Below are 8,301 nucleotides of genomic sequence, written 5' to 3'. Positions count from 1 at the left end.
ACCAGGAGTATCGAGTAGCTGCATGGCGTTCGTCAGCCTTGATCTCTCCCATCCTATTTTATCCTTTTATTCGAGTTTTTTTTTCCTAGACAGACTTGTGATAGGTGAATATCCGTTTTAGAGGCTCATGTTCGTGACACCAGATCTGTGGGCTATTTAGTATTTTATCTTGGGGGTTTTTCGAATGTTAGAATTATTTCAGAGATTCCGCATTTAAATTGCTGTTTTTACTTGTGAACATTCATTTATCCACCTAGGTTATTTGGTCAAGGTTGTGTAAATGGTCGGGCTTGCCTAGCAGTGTGTTGGGCGCCATCACGACCGGGGTTGGGGGCGTGACAGTTAATCTCATCGGTTTCAAATTTTTTTTTCAACTCAAATACATGATTATAAGATAAGGATATCTTAGAATATTTTTTTTAATTTACAAACTGATATGATATTCGAATTTGAATTGGAATGCAATTTGAGTAGTTTGCATTGAGGTTAAGCCAAGTATGGTGTCGAAAAATAAACTATTTGACAATTTTAAGACAATATATGCAATGTTTTATAATAATAATCAACTAATTTAACATTTAATGATTCAAAGAACAAAATTTTTGTTAGGGTATTAAAAAAATAAATCTGGGGCTAGAGATATCGATAAACTTAAAGTGGAGCCATACTGAAATAAACCCGACCAAAGAATCATTTAAAATTTTAAATAGCCGATTAAAGTGAATTTTAAATTAAGGATAATACCTTCACTTGCATAATTATAAATATAATCATTATTATAATATACATAAAGTTTTAGAAATTGAAATTTCAAAATAGAAATATGTCACGACCCAATTCCCAACCTGGTCGTGATGGCGCCTCTCGTGAAGACAAGGCCAGCCAACTAACCCAAATCTTTTCACTAACAATTATCAAACATAAATAAATAGAAGATGCAACTTAATGGCATTTAAAATTTGTTAATTTCTACCCGACCGGGGTGTCACAAGTCGCGAGCATCTAGAGAAAAACCTGAACACAACTACAGGGCCAATAATAATATATATGGGAAATTCTCGAAATCAAAGACAACATCCGGTGCCGCGAACGCTGGCGGTCACCTTACTCAGCTACAATAGCCATACCTTCAATCAGCTAAATAATCCGCTACCGGGTGTACAATACCTGCAACTGCACGCGAGGTGCAGGGAGTAAAGTGAGTACTTCCAACTCAGTGGTAATAAGAGTAAATAATAACTGAGAGGCAAGAAATCACGTAAGAGCACTCCATCACGCTATATAGGACAGTACAACTCTCTCAGGAAAACAATGAAACCGTGAAAATCCTTTAGAAAATATCTGACTCAGTTTAAAACCTCTTTTGAAAACATCTTTTTCCAACAATCAAGCAAATAAATGCGTAATCAGATAGTGCAAGTCCGCACATAAGTCAGCCCCTCGGGCACAGCACTCCACAAACAATTAACACCAGGGCGTCTGTTAAGCAGTACAAGAAGTAGCATGGATGCCAATGATATGAGAGTGCTGAATGTCATGACACGTAGTACAAACAGGAACCAATGCATGAATCCAATGCAATGCATATGACCGCTGCGGCGCGCAGCCATCCATTTGGGTACCCGCGCTCACTGTGGGGGTTCAGACTCCGAAGGGGCTCCTACAGCCCAAGCGCAATATCATCATAGTATCGCTGCGGCGTGCAGCCCGATCCATCCTCAGTCCAGAACATGCAAATGAGCCATTCGGGCAATGTCAAGTAATAGCTTTTAACTCAAAACATCAGAAAAATGCAATTTAAGTCTTTAAACTTTAACTCAGGACTGAAATTATTTAATATGCTAAGTGTCATGAAAAAAGTGATAATAATCCCTAAAGGATTCAGATACTCGGCACGAAGCCCAAAACATGGCAATCAATCCAAATAATGACGATAACAAGTAGTTTCAGTCAATTACGCAATAAAACCAATAACCGGGACGGACTAAGTCACAGTCCCCAACGATGCTCTACCCCACGCTCATACCTGGCGTGCAAGTCACCACAATACAGCACTATGATGTGCAAATCCGGGGTTTTAAACCCTCAGGATATTATTTACAAGTATTACTCACCTCGAACTGGTGAAATCTCTAGCTCGCGACGCCTTTGCCCCTCAAATCGGCCTCCACGCGCGTCGAATCTAACCAAAATCAGAGCGAATACATCAAACTATGCCAAGGGAACAATACCCAATCGAAAACAATCAAAATATAGCAAAATCTCGAAACTAGCAAAACCCGAGCCCCGGGCCCGCTTCTCGAAAAATTATGAAATTCACATCACCGGATTCCTCGTCTCGCCACGAGTCCATACATATAAAATTTACCAAAATCGGAGTCCAAATGCTCCCTCAAATCCCAATTTAAATTCTCAAAATTCCAAGCCCTAGTTCATCAATTTTAGGCTTAATTCCATGAATTTCTAAGTGGACAATAAAAACGAGTTTTAAGTCCAAGAAACTTACCTCCAAACGTTCTCCCTTGAATCCCTCGTTAATCTCCTTCAAGAATCTCCAAAAACGAGCAACTATGGGTGTAAAATGACCCCAAAATCGCGACTGACGTGTTTTAAAACATTCTGCCCAGGTATTTACTCTTCGCGATCGCGGAAAATGCTTCGTGATCGCGGAGAACAATTTTTCAAGCCCAAAATTTACTCTTCGCGATCGCGGACAATGCTTCGCGATCGCGATGAACAGTTCTCAGCTCTTCCGGACAGCCTCCAGTATAATGGTCATAACTTTTTGCACACAACTCCAAATTACAAATAGTTTGATGTTCTGAAAACTGGACACATAGAGCTATAATTTCATATGTTGCTCATTTCCTGACTCCTTATACATTGCGAGATATAAGCTTTCAAAGTTAACCCTGTGTATTAGAGACCTTCCCAGGAAGCCTATAGTGTAACCACCATACCTTTTTGTACACAACTTTAAAATCCAATTAATTTACATTTCTGAAAATTAAACACAAAGTTCTACAACTTTCATTTTTGGATCATCTCCAAATTCCTTATAGATTGTGAGATATAAGCTTCCGAAGTGGGATCAACGCAACAGGATATTTCTTCTCCGCGATCGCGAACGGCTTTCCGCGATCGCGATTCATTGGCACATTTCTCACATTTTACTCACCGCGATCGCGACCAATTCCCCGCGATCGCATAGAACACTGCTGTAGCCAAAAACCAGCAGTTAAAAATGGCCTAGAAATGGTCCGAAACCACCCCGAAACTCACCCGAGGCCCCCGGGACCCCAACCAAAAGCACGTACATGTCTTAAAATAATCCAAACTTGTTCCAATCATCAAAACACATCTAACAACACTAAAATCATCAATTCTCATCGGATTCAAGCCTAAGTTTTTTAAAAACTTTCGAAACACGCATTCGATCAAAAACCCAACCAAACGGCGTCCGAATGACTTGAAATTTTGCACACACATCACAAATCACATATCGAAGCTACAGCAACTCTCGAAATTCCATTCCGACCCTCGGATCAAAATCTCACCTATCAAATGGAATCCGCCAAAATACTAACTTCGCCAATTCAATCCTAATTCTACACCGAACCTCCAAAATCAATTTCGATCTCACTCCTAAGTCACAAATCATCCCCCGAAGCTAACCAAATCACCGGAAATCACATCCGAGCCCTATAACTCATAAGTCAACATCCGGTTGACTTTTCCAACTTAAGCCTTCCTTAAAGAGACTAAGTGTCTCATTTCTTATCAAAGCCAATCCAAATCAACTCTCACACACCACATACCGATAACGAAACATGAAGAAGCATAAAATGGGGAAACGGAGCAGTAACACATGAGACGACGGGTCGGGTCGTCACAAAATATTTTTTGAAAGATAAAATCATACCAAATAAGAGTTCAAGTCGTAGTATAAGAGTCACGTCGTAATCAAAGAATCATTTATATCGTGTCAACCTTTGTGCTTTGCCATAAATATGAGTTATTATTTTATTTTTTGGCTATTTTTAGGTTCCAATGACACCTATGAGAATAGTGCAAAAATAAAATTATCACTACGAGATTTGAGAAAATGTTAGTCTTTTTTCATGTAGTATTTCTTAATTAATATATGACGATTATCTATAATTATTTAGAAGGTTTAAATGTTAAGGCTATTTATAATTCAAATAACTCAGATATTTAACATGGTTAATGTCAAATATCAAAATGGAGTAAAAAAATTCACTAGCTAAAGAATTTTTTATATTTTTAGATAGCCAACTGAAATGGGCTTTGAATTAAGAATAATATTTTCAATTACATTATTATAAAAATAATTATTATTGTAAAATAATGTTTCAGAAACTAAAATTTTAAGAAAGAAATATTTTTTAAGAGATATCAGCACACCAAATAAGAGTACAAGTAGTAGTAAAAGAGTTAAGTCTTATCCAAAGAGTCATTCATTGTCTCAATATTTGATTGTTTTGCCATAAATATGAGTTATTATTTTGCTTCCTGACTATTTTTAGGATCCAATGACACCGGCAAGAATGGTATCAAAAAAGAAAAATAGAAGAAATGGTTAAATTTTTTCACGTAGTTAATATCCAATGATTATCTATATTTACTGAGAAAGTGTAAATTTTAAGATTATTTACATACAATCCAAATAACTTAAATATTTGACATGATTAGTATCCGCGCATCCGCGTGGGTACTAATACTAGTTTAAACTAAAGGAAATAGTTAACTTCCTAAAATTATGAATGTTAATTAGTTTAACTACTTCTATAAGAAAAGAAACGTCACCTCACAAAGTCCTGATATGTCTTATTGAATTTGATATATGGGCTTTGTATTTAGTTTAAAAGCTTATAATAATTAAGCACAATATGTTAATTTGTATTAGCATAAATCACGACAGTATGTAAGTATGTCTATAACCTCTAAACTTCTTTATAGGAAACACTTAAAAGATTAAGCAGAATGTAACATGTTTGTATTATTCTATAAAAATGAACAACAAAGAGGATATCACAATTATATAAGGAACCATGAATATACTATAATTTTATCTATATCATTATTAATAAATTCATAATGTTGTATATATAATATTTTGAAGAAATAGTTCATCATTGAAGGATAATATGATCTATCAACGTTACAAAAAGATATGTCATCCATAAATAATTGTTTGTGTTATAATATTTTTGATTTTGGAGACAAAGACACATTAACTATAATTATATAAAGAAGCAAGGATGGTTCGTTTCTTACATTGAATTATATGAATTTAGCACTTTCCCAAAAAATTATATGTTCAATATAAAAACATAACATTCTTAAAAATCAAAATGTTAGGAGTAATTAAAAAGGTAAATAAAAAATTCATAAGTTTTTGTTTGATAAGTAGCAAAGTTGCCGAAAATTTGGAATCGCAAATAATTGATTCCTTCATGAAAAGATATTTTTCTCCTTTATTTAATCTAGATTTTAGAAATTAAAGGCAATTTGATTCCTTCTTGAAAACTATTTTTCTCAATTATTTATGGTAGAAATTTTAGGGTATCATTTTACCTTTTATTATTTATATTATAATTTGCGAAATTCTATTTTTCTTTTAACCGTGTAAATCAAAGTGTATTTCATAATTTATTTTACATTTCTTTTTTATATAAATTTGGAATTGCTAAATACTCTAAAGAAACTATGTTCCTTCTTAAAAAGATAATTTTCTTTTTTATTTACATTTAGGACACCTTTTTTCTAAAAATATTATTTCAAAGAAATCAAATTCTAAAAAAAAAATTTGTCAGAGGCCATTGGCTACCGCTTGGTTGTTAGAAACGGACATATTTCAAAGGCAAAGTAGATATAGTTTCTTTCTCGTGCATTTTGAAGGAATTATAATTTAGTTCAAATTAGTTTTTTCACTTAAATTTAGGAGTACGTTTTTTAATGGGAAAAAGGTATCTAGAAAAGACAAAGTTGTTTATTTATAGAAATTTTTTATTTGATTTTACGATCGTACATATTAGGAGAATAATTAAATTACAACTTTGTCTAGATCGGAAGAGCACNTTTATAGTAAATTTTAATAGTTCTAAATATAATAACGAGTATTTACATAGTTCAAATAAGGAAAATTTAATAATCAAAATTTATTTGATTTTACAATCCTACATATTAGAGAATAGTTCAATTACAACTTTGTCTAATATAAAACTACTTTTAAAAGGCAAAAAAGACGAACGACATTTCGCTAAGGGACTTCGTGCTTTTAATATAGTACTAGTCCATAGTACGCGCGTTGCGCGTGTACCCATATTAATATATAAAATATAAAAAAAAATCATAAATAATATTATTAAATAATATATTTGCATTATAAAATAAACATTAAATAAAAATATAAATTCTTGAAAATAATTAATGTTGATCTTATTAATTAGTTAGCTCAATCAAGAAATAAATCATGTCCCGCAAATTTGATGTATGAGTTTTATAATCAAAGTCATCAAGATAAATAAATGTTTTGTTTGTTTGATATTCTTTTAACGTAAATGTTTCAATATTGTCTTAATATAAATTTAATTATGTTCGAGTTTTAATTAAATATTTCGATTCCCTAGTATAAATAGTGTTAAGGTTCATTTTTTAAGAAAAACAAATAAGGAAAAGTAACGTGGAAAACTCCTAAATATAAGGATTGGGCAAAAGTACCATGAATTAAATTATATGATTAGGTTTGATAGATCAAATAAGGATTGAATCTATAATAAAGTTATTATTGATTTTATGTCTTATAGAATGTAAGATTTTTTACCTAGTTCAAGTAAGAAAATATTTTATAACCTAAATTTTAGTTGATTAAAAATACTAAATGTTAGGAATATACTTTAAATTACAGTTTTGTCCAATATGAAATCTGTTTTTAAAGGATAAAAAAGGCGAACGACATTTCGCTAAGGGCCTTCATGCTTTTAATATAGTATACTAGTTTCTATCTACGTGCTCCACCTCCACAAATATAATGATCGTAAAAGAATAAGATCCTGTTTGGCTCCTTATTTGAAATGGATTCATTAAGTTAATATTATCTCATTGAATTGACAATATAGTTCAATTATAAAAAAGAAAGGCGATTAAGGTATCCAAACGATATATAATCTGATAAAAGTGACTTTGAATTGATTTTTGTTACACTCATGTTACTATCCAAAAAGAATTGGAATTAGAATCAGTTGGCAATGAGTCCTCGCTGTCCAAAAGCTGGCAATTAGAATTTCCTTTGCATTGGTCTCTGTTATATTTACTCGTTGCTCTCCAGTCTCCAATATATATAACAATTAGAACTATCTTAAAAGAATTCTATCAATGAGAATTATAGTAGCGGTGAGTTGTCCAATAACAATTAGAATATCATTCTAAAGGAAATCTCTCAATGAGAATTATGTTGGCGTTAGTCCAAAAATAGTAGAATACTATCCTAAAAAGATTCTACCTATAGAAATTATATATGCTGCTGATGATAGTATAAAATCCCACTTTTGAACTAAATAAATGGACTTATTCATCTTGTACATGAGAAAGATATGTTTGATAATAAACTTTATTATTTAAAAAAAAATTCTCCGCACTACAATTATATCGAATATTACTTAATGAAAGAAATTTTCTGGAGCAACACAATTGTTATTTCTATACTGAGTGTTGTTCGTAGTTTGTTTTACTGAAGACTCGTAGGACAAAAAATGCTTGAATATGAAGATTGTATATTAACTATTTTAACTATATATTGTTAAATTGTATGATCATCTCATCTAAAAGCTAAAGCTATTAGTGAGAACGTACTTTTGTTTACTGAATTATATCTTCAGCACGCCCATCACGTGCGGGTTTGATTCTTTTTTATGAGCCAAGCACGTAAAAATTCTTTTTGATATTGAGTGGCGGTGAGATTCGAACCCAAAACTTCTGCCTGCTCTAATAATATGTTAAAGTGCATGGCAATCTCATCTAAAAGTATAAGTTGTTAGAGAGAACACACTTTTATTTATTTAATTATATCTTCAACATATGTTAGAGTTTCTATGCATATATGTATTTATTACATGAAAAATATTTATTAACTTAATAAGGATACTCCCGTAAATACTAACAACAGTTAAAATTATAGAGTAGTCAAAATACACAAGAATATTCACAACAATATTATACAATTATTACCATGTTTGATAAAGTGTCAACTTTCTAGAATCCATTATTTTGTGGTTATAT

The sequence above is a fragment of the Nicotiana attenuata genome, unplaced genomic scaffold (genome assembly GCF_001879085.1).
Source record: "Nicotiana attenuata strain UT unplaced genomic scaffold, NIATTr2, whole genome shotgun sequence".
Classification (NCBI taxonomy): domain Eukaryota; kingdom Viridiplantae; phylum Streptophyta; class Magnoliopsida; order Solanales; family Solanaceae; genus Nicotiana; species Nicotiana attenuata.
Note: the sequence above shows the minus strand (reverse complement) of the source record.